Source organism: Montipora capricornis, chromosome 14, assembly GCF_036669925.1.
Source record: "Montipora capricornis isolate CH-2021 chromosome 14, ASM3666992v2, whole genome shotgun sequence".
Lineage (NCBI taxonomy): Eukaryota > Metazoa > Cnidaria > Anthozoa > Scleractinia > Acroporidae > Montipora > Montipora capricornis.
In genome coordinates this window covers 41,956,793-41,971,792 of record NC_090896.1, presented here as the reverse complement: position 1 = coordinate 41,971,792, position 15,000 = coordinate 41,956,793, and the positions used below count along the sequence as shown (strand labels likewise).

The 15,000-nt window shown below is 38.3% G+C and overlaps 1 pseudogene; it reads left to right on the top strand.

Annotated features, from left to right (window-relative positions):
- The first annotated feature begins 2,869 nt into the window (after positions 1-2,869).
- Positions 2,870-15,000, top strand: part of LOC138031997 (uncharacterized) — a 13,523-nt pseudogene continuing 1,392 nt past the window's right edge.

Sequence of the window (15,000 nt, the reverse complement as noted above, 5' to 3'; positions counted from 1 at the left end):
TTGATTATTAAATGCATGATAAGCTATGATATGCTGGTAATTTACTTATTTGCTAAATGTCAGAGTATTGTATTGCTATTAACAGTTTAGAATAAACTGATTTACCAGACAGTTTCTGAAAGTCCTCTAAAGAGCTTTTTTTCATAGTAGTTTCATCTTTTAAAGTTTCTGTGTTGCTTTGCATGGTTTACATTTATATTACTTTCATCAACGTTGTTTAGAAATTATGTAAAACCATGACGAATCAAACTCTTTGTTTCCCTGAAAACCCAGAGGTGGTGTTAGCCTTACTTGCTGTTATTACCAGTCCTCAGGTTAAGCCATGGCAATCAGAAGTGCTTTGTTGAACATCAATGTAGCTTCCAATTGTAGATCATTGTAGTTAGTTTGACTCATCTTAACAACTCTTGAGTTTTATCTGCACAAAATATTTGCTCTTGTTGTTGTTGTTATTGTTGTTGCTCTTGACATTCTGAAGTAGGCTGCCCCAGTTTGAAATTCTCTTGGTTGAAGTTGTTAGAATGATTGGCTATCAATGAGGAGTGCCATGTATCCTCAACCTCAGAAGGTGTTTTGGAGTTTTGTTCTAGGTTAGCTGGGGGATTTAGTTTTGAAGTCATGTTCGTTTTGTTCTCTGTTCAGATAAGCATTTTTGTAGGACAAATGGTAATACAATCCTGAGTGACTTTTTTAAAAATTTCTCTACAGTTTTAAGAAATATTCAGATTTGACAAATTGATTCTGCATTTAGACAGGCCATCTACTACTTGAGAGCTCATGGATGAAATATCTCGTTTCAGTCAGTCACTGTTTTCATCATGCACTTACATCTCAAACTACAACTGACTTTTTTTCTTTGATTCACCTGTCTTGCTGATTTTAAATTTCTAAAATATTTGCTGATATGAGCAGCAGCCTTCAACTTTTTTTCTTTGATTCACATCTCTTGCTAATTTTGCATTTCTAAAATATTTGCTGATATGAGCAACAGTCTTCAAGTTAGCTTTCGCCTCTTTCCTTTTCTTTAAATTTGGTCGATGCCACTTTTGAGCGGCTTCTGTGTACACGTTAAAGACAAAAGCAGCCTTTTATGTGTTATGAAGTGTTCCAACTGTAAAAGTACAACATGACAACAGAGACCACACTTTCCGACAGCACATTCGCAAAAGCCTCTCTTAGGAACATTGTCGATGAACAAGACAGTAAAAGTTCGTATGACTTCAGAACAAAAATTCTTTAATATGCTTGACTTGAAATAACTAACTACCATCTTTGAAAACCTTCGGTTGGTTTTCATTCGTCTTCAAGAAAACATTCGATGAGCTTTGCGTAATTGTCCTATCATTCCCTATCGTCTATTAGACTGATTTCTCCTGATAACGTCTATTGAAATCTTAGGAAAGAGGGAAGTATTGCATTTCCATCCAGCTGTTGGTAGTGGGATCTCCTATCTCGAAAAGGCTCACTTCAACAATCGCCTTAGAGCCGTTCTTGACAGAGATTGTCGAGCAAAGCCGGGTCATCTTTAAATGGTAATAATTTTGAAACAATCAGTTCACTTTTTGTCCCGGTGACTATTATCAAGTTCTCCCAAGTTTTGTGTGTTGAGCGATTTAAGACAATCCTCTTTTATGACTTTTTTAATGCTGCAAAAACCATTTTGGGCGAGTCTTCTTTCACACTTCCGCCCTCTTTTTTCACTTCCGTCCGGCAAAACCGATAATTAGTGCCAGGCTCCCACCGTATGAAATCAAGCAATGACCGGTAGAAATAGTATGGTCTGCACCCTAAAAAAGATCGAGGTATTTGCAGCCTCTGAAACTCGGGCAGCATAGTAAAACATCGAGGACAGTAACCGAAGTCTGGAATTACATGTTATATTCATTTGGTTATCAGTTGTTTTAGACAAGACCGTATATTGAAGAAAGTCGGGGAGAAGGGTGACCGTCAAATTCATTAATTCGGCCGTTGTTTTGAATCAGGAGTACTCAGCAATCCTGGCAAACGTCGAATGGTCCGCATTCATCTATGTACAGTGATTGTGGTGCACATGAATAGTCTACGCGTCGCTTTTTTTTAATGGTTAGCTCTCAGTAATGTTATGATGTCTTATGAAAGATACCCGATGAATGAGATCATTGAACTATAAAAAACTAAACGGGGACATCGATACTTAAGTTCCTTGTAATTAAAAATTGAAGCGCAGCCAGGATTAGGCATATTAAAATACAATAAAAAACGTTCTCTGGCTAAAAATTTTGAAAAAGAATATAAGCTTTCGGCTGTCGATCTACTGCCTTCCACGGATAAAACCTTGAATGTAAAGTAGTGAAATATATACAGAAAAGGCGAGATAAAAATGATAAAAAGAACAGAGTAAAGGTATGAAAAATGGTGGCTATTGTTTAAAAAGAATTTTTTACTGATTAGGAATCGGCTTAAAGTGATTGTCAGCATGCTTGGTAGAAGAGGTGTGCCAGGCCTCTAGAGTTTTCCTAACACGAAAAGAGCCTTTCTCGATAACTCGAGAATGACTGAAATCAGTGCGATGACCGAAATACCACGCATGTTTCGCAATGTTTGACCCATTGGCACATGTTTTTACATTCCTAACGTGTTCTTTCTTGCGGGTTTCAAAGCAACGGCCAATTTCACCTATATAACACCAATCACAATCGGCACACTATTTACAGCTATTCCTGTAGGCAAAGCCTGTGATTACATAAGCAACAAACTACTTAAGGACAACTCACTTCCTTCACGCACGAGCTTAGACAGTAATGAAATCATTTCTCTGTTGAAATTTATCTTATCTAACAATTACTTTATTTATGATGATAAGATGTACAAACAGATCCATGGTTGCGCGATGGGTAGCCCCGTCAGCCCTGTGGTGGCGAACCGTTGCATGGAAGCGATCGAAGAAATGGCCATTAACACGTCTGAAGTACAACCTAAAGTATGGAAACGCTACGTGGATGATAGCTTCTGCATCATCAAAAGAGATGCTGTTAACTCTTTTCATACTACACTTAATTCTATCGATCCACACATCTCATTCACTATTGAAGAGGAATCTGACCAACAGATCGCCTTCTTGGATACTTTGGTTTCTCGCAAGGATAACACGATCACTATTGATGTTTACCGCAAAGCAACTCACACGGACAGATATTTAGACTTTTCTTCTCACCACGACAAACGCCACAAGATCAGCACAGCTGAGACCCTCCTACACCGCGCAATTAAACTCCCAAGTACACCGCAAGGGAAAAATACCGAAATCAATCACATCTTTGATGCTCTACGAGCCAACAACTATCCCTCCTTTGTTATTTCCAATATCTTAAAGCAGAAATTTTCCAAACCACCCACACATGCCATCCCTTCACCTGAAGAATTGGTTGGCATGTTTTTTAAATGGTTTGCGCCTCAAGAGAACCCTAACGGTTTTGCTGTCCTTCCTTTTATCAATGGTGTTACGCAACCCCTAACAAGAATTCTTCGAAGACACGATATCCTAGTTGTAAATAAGCCCCTCAAGACTCCTTTCTCCTAAATTCAGACCAGCTATTGAACACCAACCCAACGTGGTTTATAAAATACCCTGTGCCGATTGTGATTGGTGTTATATAGGTGAAACTGGCCGTTGCTTTGAAACCCGCAAGAAAGAACACGTTAGGAATGTAAAAACATGTGCCAATGGGTCAAACATTGCGAAACATGCGTGGTCTTTCGGTCATCGCATTGATTTCAGTCATTCTCGAGTTATCGAGAAAGGCTCTTTTCGTGTTAGGAAAACTCTAGAGGCCTGGCACACCTCTTCTACCAAGCATGCTGACAATAACTTTAAGCCGATTCCTAATTCTTTTTAAACAATAGCCACCATTTTTCATACCTTTACTCTGTTCTTTTTATCATTTTTATCTCGCCTTTTCCGTATATATTTCACTAATTTACATTCAAGGTTTTATCCGTGGAAGGCTGTAGATCGACAGCCGAAAGCTTATATTCTTTTTCAAAATTTTTAGCCAGAGAACGTTTTTTATTGTATTTTAATATTCCTTGTAATTGATAAAGGCTGTTTCTGTTAAAATGGGGGAGTTAAATCTCTCTTTTAAAAAATTGAGAGCTGAAAGTCACTTCAATGAGCTTTTCAGCAAATTGCCCTTCCCGCTTATGCCAGCTAAGTGCAAAAATTGTAAAAATTGTAAAAACAAAAACAATAGTAAAAATAACCCTTTCGAAAACGCGAGGGCTAATAGGAACTTCTAGGGATAAAAGTTGGTTCTTGGTGTCTTCACCGGCGTCTGTTTCATTCTTCTTGTCATAGGCGTGGAAGTAATAAACCAGCCGTAAGAAAGTATGAACAATAATAATACTGAAATACCCTTTTAACAGAAGGCACTACGATTTGCGGCGTCCATCAAATTTGTTTCACAGTAATTTATCTGCTTCACGGCTATTTCATTCGCTTTTAACAGAGAGCAAGAGACCCAGTTGCCAACAGCTTATAAAAACACAAAGCAACAGCAACAACAACAACAAAACAATAGGAGAGGAAATATATATTTAAAAAAAAATACACTGGCGGGGACGTTTACCTCCTAACATTTTTTTTTCTGCGTTGTTTTGCAAGGAGCGACAAATAATTGTATGGAAATGTACAACACACACAAAGAGCAAGCACTGGTGTAATTTCCTTCATTAAGTGGATACCCAAACCTAGCTGCTAAAGCTTCCCAGGGACAGAGGGAAACGGGGAAATGATATAAACCTCTAGACCTCACATTCACAGCTGGCAGGATGTCGCGAGGTTCGGCAGTTGAAAAAAGAGAGGGCAATTATCAGAAATATTACCTTGAGTGTGATCTGTGGTGCCCGTGTTTTCATCCTCCGCTGGATTTTTTACCATAGTTTTTTAAGACTATGGTAAAAAATCCAGCGGAGCAAGAAGCTGAACAACTTAAAAGTTGTTCAGCTTCTTGCCAAAGTCTAATTTCCAGTTCCTTGACTTGCCGTTCAACGGAATAATTCCGTATAAACAGAACAACAGTTAAACTGCTAAGAAAAGACAAAATGCAAAAAATCAGGAGAATACTAGGTCGTGATTTATAACAGGATGACTTGCTTTCTTTTCCAGGGCCTTCCATATTAACGTACGCCTTTGGAACTAGGTACTGCTGGTACGGCGGGCTGAACCCTACTAACCTACTAACTCAAATCATCTTTTATGCTTGCCTCTGAGACTATTAAATTTCACTGTATGATAACAGATCAATCTTTATGCGTTTTAAACAGATTAAGTGCTGAAATAAACAATTCAGCATGCCGAATTAATGGAAACGATGGAGGTATTAAGCCGGGTATATTTTAACAGAAACCTCTCCGTCATATATTTATTTTCTCTTTTACATTTTCGTTTTTTTCTTTTGGATGGAGACCGACAATGGAAATGGAACACCGACACTTTTGCGTTTCCACAGGGCATAAGTGAGGATACAGCTTTCTTTAACGCGAGCATCTTCTTTCAGCCATTGATGTGAATGATTTAATAGACTGCTGGTACGGCGGACTGAACCCTACTTAACTTTGTGTCAAAGCATCTTGACTTTTATACTCCCTTCTGAGACTATTAAATTTCACTGTTTACTAACAGATCAATCTTTCTGCGTTTCGAACATATTAAGGTGCTGAAAGCAGAATACATATTTTAACGATTCAGCATGCCGAACTGAATGGAAAGAATGGAGGCACTAAGCCGCATATAACAGAAATTTAACGGAAAACATTTGGAGAAAAATAAATTGAAATAAAGAAGGAACTTTGGTCAGACCGCTCTACCACATATTTTCCCTTTTTAAATTTTCGTTTTTTTTTCTTTTGAATGGAGACCGACAACAGAAATGGAACACCCATACTTTTGCGTCGCCACAGGACACAAGACATGATAAGAGAGGATATAGCTTTCTTTAACCGTCCCCGGGGAGCTTCTTACTTCAGCCATTGATGTGAGTGATTATATCAGCTTGGTAAACAGAAAATGATGAAAACTTGAGAATTAAACGGCAGAATCTTAAGTTGTAGCTGAATTCTTAGTGTTTGGTCTCAAGTTTATGCTTCACGCATGATATCTGACGCACGGTTTATACACGAGGCTCTATAGAACAAATATAATTCCAAGCAACAGATCAACTTGGAGGAGGCGCTTGCCTTGAGATCCGGAGACCCCGGGTTCAAGACCCGCTCCAACCACTCGTTGAATTTGATCCAGGTAGTCCTTGGTTCAACTTCCCAGCTGCACTTGTAAATAGCCAACTGGTTTGCCTCCAGCCAGTTGGGATTCTTAACAGTTGTTGTTGTTGTTCTGTTCTGTCGTTTCGTTATGTTTCATTGGCCCTGAAAAGCCCCTATGGGGAGCTGTCAATTAAGTATGTATGTATGTATGTAACTTGATCTGTAAGTCTGTGAATGGTCATATTTCCAAGTTACATCACGCCTTTTTTTTTTTGCCCCAAGACGTTCCAGTCCTATTCAAGTTAATGGTTCTCAGAGGCACCGAACCTCAAAATTCATCGAAATATATTATGGTCATAAAATAAACCAACAATTAACCTCTTTGAAGTTATTTCTCTACCTGCTGCGTTTTTTTAAAATCTGTTCCGCACTCCCAGCAAAAACAGACCAGAAATTCCGTTTGCCAGCAGGGCCGGGCGGAAGTTTCCCAGACAGTAAGCATAAAACAACAAAAACGGTACGCAAAAAAGGTACATTGTGTCCAATTTGACTCTATATAACCATCACAACAAATGCATTTCTCCCAGGAGAGGCGTGACCGCCAGGGCATTGCAATTAATTTGCCAACACAACTAAAATATTTTTCCCAGCAACTTCCCAATATTTCTTTTCCAGCAAGCAAATACACCCCCTGCGGAACAGATATTTTGCGGAACACCTCCGTTGGGTGCCCTTGGGTTCTGACTTCCATCTGAGGAAGAGGAAGTTGTTCTGATTTATTTACAAAACAAAAATACGTGTATTAAAACAAAAATTTTCGGAGCGGACATCCGCAAGGACGTACACTTGTCTGACTAAGCATAGTGTTTTGATCAATAACGTTTTGCAGTAATGACGTCATGAAATTATAGACTCCTACATGTGACTCCGACAAAAAAAGTGCACTAGGGAAATGACTCACAATATTTTCTTCAATATTTGCGGTTTTAATCGACGTCGATCGTGTTCTTGGCTCTATTTTCGAGAGAGAACCAGAACAATACACAACGGAGCAGCTACAACGGTGTTTAAAATGTAGGAGATTGAAATTGACTGGCAAACGTGACAACCTTTTTAAAAACGAGTGAGGTCGTATAAACAGTGGAAGCCAGGGGGGGGTGGTACTCCCTTATATGGGCTATATAGGTATGTGCGTCCCCAAAGGGTAGGGTTTTTCAGCCAATTTTCCACCATTTTGGTCATAAATAGGGTATCATCCATTTTTGCACTCTAGTCTTGAATTTGTTTTTTTTATTTAGAAGCTACTTCTTTATCATGTAACCTACCTAATAAAAGCAGATAAACATTGCGTTTAACCAAGAGAAAATGAGGGGACAGATCTGTCCTCTCATTTTCTCTTGGTTTAACATTGGTCTGAACTAGGGAAACAATTATAAGGCAGGTCTGCACCAGGGTACTGATTTATGGGTCAGGTCATAAATTGGGTATCAAATTTTTGGTCAGGTCATAAATAGGGTAGGGAAAATCGCAGATTTTGGTCATAAATAGGGTAAGGGTTTTAGGGAGCGGGCCGCACACCCCTACCCAATTTTTCTGGGATTAGCTTAGTGCTAACCATTCTACCTCCTTTTTAGAAACCAAATCCACAGCTTTATAAAGTTGTCTTCCTTTTTCCTTCGCTATCGCTTACCTCACCAACATCGAAATGTGTCTGCTGAGTCTACTCGGGTGGGGGGTGGTCATGTCACAAAGTCTATTTTTGGTAAAAGTACACAATGCTGTTGATTATCAGCTGCTTTCCATTTGCTAACTTAATGCATACAGTTGAGTGCATTTTAGCAACCGTAAAAAAAAAAAAAAAAAAAAGAAAAAAAAACTTATGGTGATTACTCAGTGAATGGATGAATGAATAAATGACAACCACGTTCCCAGGGCTTTACTCCGCGGGTTGCCATATGGCAATCTAGTGTTAAACTGAGGGACATTGTTCCGTTTCTATGTCAAGAAAATGGAAACGCTGCGCAGTAGTTCTTTCCTGTCTCTCCCCTGCTAGGTATTGTATTTGTAAGTAGAGTCTTCTGCGCGTATTTTTAGTAGGTTTCAGAGGGAAGGAAATGTAGAATTTATCCGGTGGAGACAGTTGAATATTCAATTGACCTTCAATGGCGTCGAAGTCATTGTAACGCGAATGGCACTTTAGTGGAGCTTTAAACAACATATGCCCTTATGGAGCTCAAGCTCAAGAATGAAACATTAATTGGATAAACAAGACAGGCGGTGAAAAATATATTTCTGGAATTTTAAAAGCGACGAATAATGGTCTTCGAATAGAATTGTATCTTTTGCTGTCGGATATTAAAGTGAGGTTTGTTTCTAAAATGTTACTAACTATGATGTTACGCACAGCGCTGAAACCAAATGGTAAATTATGTGTGGGTTTAACAGAAATTGAAGGAATCTAACGCCTTTCTGTTTCCGTGAGCAGTCTAACGCCTTGAATGCAGCTGTGTTTACTAAAGTCGCATCTCAGTTGCCTGTCTGTTTTCATTTATTTTGTACTCAACTCTGCACAGTTTTCAGGTTAAAAAAAAAATAGTGGATAGTTGTGCTTCATTATTCACGGAAAAGGTTCTTCAGAAAAGGGTTTGACCTGGGTTTGACCATGAACTATATGAAACTTAAATTTATTTAATTGCATATAGTTTCAGTGACAAGGATTGTGTTTCTTGTTTTCACGCACGCAATTGAAATAGGAAGGGTTTTATTTGTTTGTTTCAATACATTTTACGCTGGAAAAGGTTCTTGTGAGATTTTTCGTCCAAATAATTAAACGCCCAAAAGTAAAGACGTTTTTAACGATCTTTCAGTGGAATATTCTTTGTAATTTGATATTCCCTGTCAAACATTTTTGCATTTGAAGCTTCAAATAAACATCGCAACGCACACAACAAAATGTAGTCGCATATCACCTCTTCGTCGAATTCTCGTTAATATTTTACTAACTGTACTGTTATGTATATAACGCTAAAACCAAACGACAAATTCTCTGGTAACTTTTGCGGGTTGGATATCAGAGAAGGAATCGAACATCTTAATAAAGTGGATGTGTGTTTACAATTTTCTGGCTATTTGTACTTTTATTTGTTTGTAGTCAACTCTGCACAGCCTTCAGGTAAAAAAATAAAAATAAAAATAAACAATTTGAAATTTGACTAATTCTAATCAGTAAAATCCAACTAGTGGTCTATTATCAATGCTGCCTTCTGATTGGTTGAGCTACTAATAGGCTATTTGTTATAGCCAACTAGTAGCGAAAGCGCCGGCCATGTTTGAAATGTTTTGGCGGCAGTAAAGGATTAAAGTCTAGCTTTAACTAGCAAAAGATGTTTTGCCTCGATATTTTTTTGACCAACTAGTTGGATTTTACTAAAACAATTATTCCTCTCGCCCTCATGGCCTCAGAGTCAATAGCCCATTCGGCCTTCGGCCTCAGAGCACATTCGGGCTCGAGCAATAATTGTTAATTAGTCAATAATTATTTGAAAGAAAAGCTTGTTGTCCATTTTTGCTTCATTAATGAAAGAAATGGTTATTCAGGGAAGGCCTTAATTCACAGTGTCCTAGATAAGAGTCGGGTCCCGGGTTAATATAAACCCGACGAAGGAGGTTTCCCGACCCGACAGATGAAATATAATATTCAGTTAAATATAACAACAAAATTAAAAAAAAAAAAAAGAGAAAGACGGCAGTTTCTTGGCTAACTCGTACGTTGTTTAACTCTGAAAGCGACAAACGATTAACATTTTTCCCTTTAGTTCATTCAATGTAAACAAGAATCTTGACACAAAGTGATCACGTGCACCTTGTGGTTTCCTAGATCGTGATCAATTTCTTTCTTTTGACAAAACATCATGACCCCTTGATCCATAGAGGTCAGAGAAGGCAGAAATTTTAATGTTTTTACGATCGATTGTCATTGATCTTTGGCTGAGAATTTTATATAAAAATAGGCACGTATTGCGTACGTGTGGTAGTGCAGGAACTTGACACAGTGCTTTATTCCATAACAGTCTATTAAGTTGCGATTTGTTTTCCAGGAGATTCAAGTTTGCCAACTTTTTCAAAGAAGTGTGTGGGGTGTGAATTTCTCTGAGTTACACAATCAAAGCCATCCGTGTTTACTTTAGTAAACCAAGTATCCTGTGGCGTTCAGAAACAAATTCACTATATTTTCGTTGTTGTTCTTTGCTCCCTTTTTCTTTGATTTTGTTGTTTGAAAGGAGTTTTTTATCGTGTGTTAACATGTCGAGTCGTGGCCACCATCGAGCTGGAAGCGGACAAATAGTGATTCAATCTCCTCAAGAAAGCAAAAGAAAAGCAGTCAAAATACCAATACAGCACCTACAAGTTTTTAAGACGTGACTTCATGAGAAACTTGACGCATGGTATAATCGAAGTGCAACCCGTTTCACTATTGACAAGGATCAAAGTCCATCATCGTATTTCTCTTTTAGCTAGTCGCTTAAATGTCAAAGACCACCACAACATCGTTTGTTGATAAACGTTACTATCTTCGCTCTAAAATGTCTATTTAAATATTTTGAAGAAAAAGCTGCATTTAGAAGAGAGGAACTGCATGCGCTGGTTGTGTTTATTTGTTGCATGAATTATAAAACCGCAAGCGGTGGGTAAAACACGGCTGATTTTTTTCTCTGCTTATCGTCTTTCGACTTCAAAATCGTCTCTTGCAAATAAACGCATTCTCTTTCAGCTTTGAAATGGCATTTTAATCTTGATATTTGTTTGGTTTACCGCAGTGAGTGTGCTTGAACCGCCTATAGTGTTCCCGTTCACACTTCACTGAATTCATCTGTCACACAGAAAACAAACATGGCATCATATTTGTGTTGGAGTTTATATCTTGGATCCCAAATTATCGATAAGAGATAAATATACGTTTTAGTGCTTTTATAAAGCCCTATTTAGTCTAGACTTCAACAGAAAAAGTAAAAAATAAAATAAAAAATTAATTTACGTCTCTTAAAATCTATGCGTGTGAGAAAAAAAAATGCGCATGTCATCGAATGACAGTGCCCCTTTCAGCTTTAAAGTAAAAGACTTTTAAAACGGGACAGGACATTACGAAATAATTCAACTTGTGAACGTGTGAACCAAAGGGCCACTGCTGGTACGACTTCTGGGTGACCCCTCAAATGGTCCACATGAGAGCCCCCACTTGAAAAAATCAACTAGAATTCTGCAGTTCAATACCTCTCAACTCAGTGCCCTCTGGTTTTTGTGCCATACGTACCACAGGAAACGCAGCTTACGCTTGTGGAGCGTCTATTAAATTTACTCCGAAAACTGATAGTTTACAGATGGATGGAGACACTTTTCGCACAAATGCAAGAAAAGGCGAGGATTACTCAACAAATCAATCAGACCAGGACCGGGCTCTAGAAAGTTGGTCAGCGTTTGCCATCGTTAAGTATCATGACAACCCAGAGAGATTGGCAAAAAGTTCGCAGATTGCAGGAAAGTTTTTTCTTGTTGTTGTTGTTGTTGTTGATTGAGTTGAATCGATTCTACTTTTTTCGTGTATCGAATCGAATTTGACGATGTCTCGAAACGATTTCAGTTTGTAGCGAATCGACTTGTATCGAAACAACCGAACTCCAATAAGACAACTGTTGAAACGACAACTAAGGGCAGGTCTGTATCTTCAAAGAAGCTTGTATCTAAGCCTGATTCCCCCAATGTAAAGCCATTGAAATATATACGAGAAAGAGGAGTCATCGATAACTGGTTACCGCTTCTACGACATCGAAATTCTTAGGGCTGCATTCTCTTCCACGAGGTGTACTGACTGTCTGGAATTTAGCCGGTACTCAGCCACTTAAGTTCTCAGTAAACGGGTGCAACTGGTGTCGCACAGTTTAAAATAAGCATTATGAAGCTAATAGACAAGGAACCTGTATTTCTGTGATATCTTTCTAAGGTTTCATTTATGGTAGTAAGTTAAAGAGTTCCCATTGTCCGTGATGTTACAATATGCATTTGGCCGAGCAAGTGGTAATCAAGACTATTTGCAAAAATGATGTGTTGCACAATCAAAGTTTATTATATTTCGCCGTTGCACTAGCCGACTTATGTCTTTTTTTTGTTCATCAAAGTTGACACTTAAACTGCTAGAAACCCGTTGCGAGCTATTGAGATGATAATTTTTTTTTTAAATCTCAGCTACAAACTTACCACTGTCGCATAGTAACGGTAATTACCAGAGATTCAAAACACAACTCTGTTCTTTTACAGTGGTTAAGGTAATTCCCATGAAAATGACGTACTCTCCAGTTTCTTTTCAAACTTGGTACAATTGATATTCATACACAGGACATTTCAAATTCAATAAAATGCAATATGGAATCGAGATTTGGGGAGCGGCATATCAAGGTAAATACCTTGATTGCATTGACAGGTTTTTTAAGCGAGCGTTTAGATTTGGTTACACCAACAACCTGCATGTAATAGCTGAAGTTATCAGAAATCGAGACTGTAAGCTATGGAATACTATCACAGATACTACTTCCCACCCCCTTTACCAAGTATTACCCCCTAAGAAACAGAGATTTTTGCGAAACGGAAGACATGATTTTATTTTACCTGCTGTTAAAACAGAGATTGTGTTCTCATGTATGCAAAGCCACACGTATGTTGTGGCTATCTGACTATGGATGAATAAAGAGTTTTATTATTATTATTATTATTATTATTATTATTATTATTATTATTATTATTATTATTATTATTATTAAAAAGAGAGTGTCACCGGGCTTGTTTTCGCACTGTATTCCTATTATTCGAAGTGTCTTTTACCGGATTTCGCGAGAAGCATTCGAAACTAGATCAACCGGAAAAATTGTTGTTATGTAGCAAAAGCTACTGAATATTACTGAAAACTTGAACCTGCTTGTTTGTCCGGGCTATAATCTTAAGTAAAGTGATTTCAAATTGCTCAATCTTGCAAAGAGATGTAAGCAAATTGGATCGCTACAGTCATCACCTTGCACTCGGTGTCAGGCTCCAAATGCAGTCTCACGTCACTTTAGGTAAATACTACAACTTCTCCCTTCCAACTTCTTTTCTCCTTAAAATATATTTTCCGTGTACCTATTACGAGTAAATAAAATCATTTAAAATGGGGGGTCACCGTGTTCGTTTCTTCGCAACACAATGATAAATGGATAGCAAAGGGGCAATTTCGGCTTCAAAATGATCATTTACCGCAAAAGGACTGGGGAGAGTTCCAAAACGACACCTTCTAAACCGAGCACTTAAAAGCTCTTGAACAGCAAAAGCGGCCTTTTTTGGCTTTCTTCAGATGACCGGCGTGAAACCCTGCTATCTGCGAAGTCTCAATGTTATGCGCTGTACGATAAGCGCGGTGCAAAACAAGGGAATCACCTTAACATGTTTTGTTCATGCAATTGTTTAAACAAGACGATAATTAGGCGTTCACGTGGGATGCACTGATCAAAGCAAGCAACAGGCAAGAGCTTTAAATAAAAATTCTAGAGTCTGTCACAAAATTCCTTGGAACAGTACAGGAATATACAGGCCTGAAACTTTCGTGGCTCACTCTCCCCTTACAAGATTGTTTGCATGCGAGTTTCTTAGCCCATTTGGCAAAACAACATTGTGTGAGGGCAATGTATTGCAAAGTGTTTCAACAATTTCGTCCAACGCTGTAGTTGTTATTGATATTACGGGTGTTGTATCAGCTCAAACCTCTTCTTTCACTTTTTTATAGTTCAAACCAGTTGCAAGTCAGTGTACAGTATGACCTGTCATATAGACAAATAAGTTGGAGAGGGTATATTTACATACCTGTTTTGGGAAACGGAAAACGGTAAAAGGACAATACGTAGGAGTACGAGAATTGAAGTTCTTGAAATTACAGCCAAAAAATGGAATAATTTGATTTGTCTACAGTTGATATTTGAATTCTTTGTCAAGGGAAAGTAGGTAGGGTAGTATAAAGAGGCACTTTAATTTAAGAGACAAAATTTTCCGCAAGTGTTTTTGGATTTTAAGTAATAGTTAAGGTCACACCGGTCGATCGCAAAAAAGTATGTAAAAAGATAAAATATGAAGTATTTGGTAAAATACTTTTTCGCTGGAAGTAAACGTTGATTTTGGTTGACGGCATATGCAGACTGTCGCAGCAGTTTTCGGGGGAAACATTACGTAATTGCCTTCACTCGCAAACGTTTGAGGTATTTGTATATAAGAGCATTATATTTCCCTTTTTGTGGCATTAAATCGCATTTTAAGAACGTATTAAGGAATGAAGACCCACAAGTCACGTGAATATCCGAGTTAGGAAACAGAGAACATAGCGGAAGGATCATAGAAACATGAGAGTGATGCGAAACGTACGACAGATAATACTCTACAGTCCGGAATGTATTATGTGATGTTTCAGTAAAGCCCCTTGCAAACAGACGCATCATTGTTGGCCAAAAACTCCGAACAATGCTCCCAACAATGTTGGAAGTCTGCTTAACAACTCTCAACAATGTTGGGAGTCGTTGCTTAACAACTCCCAACAATGTTGGGAGTTGTTGCTTCTGTTTGCACGGGGCTTAGGAGTTGTTTTTCGACCTTTTCGAAACCTCGCTTGAACCCGTTTGCTGAAAATGACTGACTACTGATGGAAACTAATCTGTAGAGGAAAGGATATGCCCCAAACCTTCGTGTTTTTTT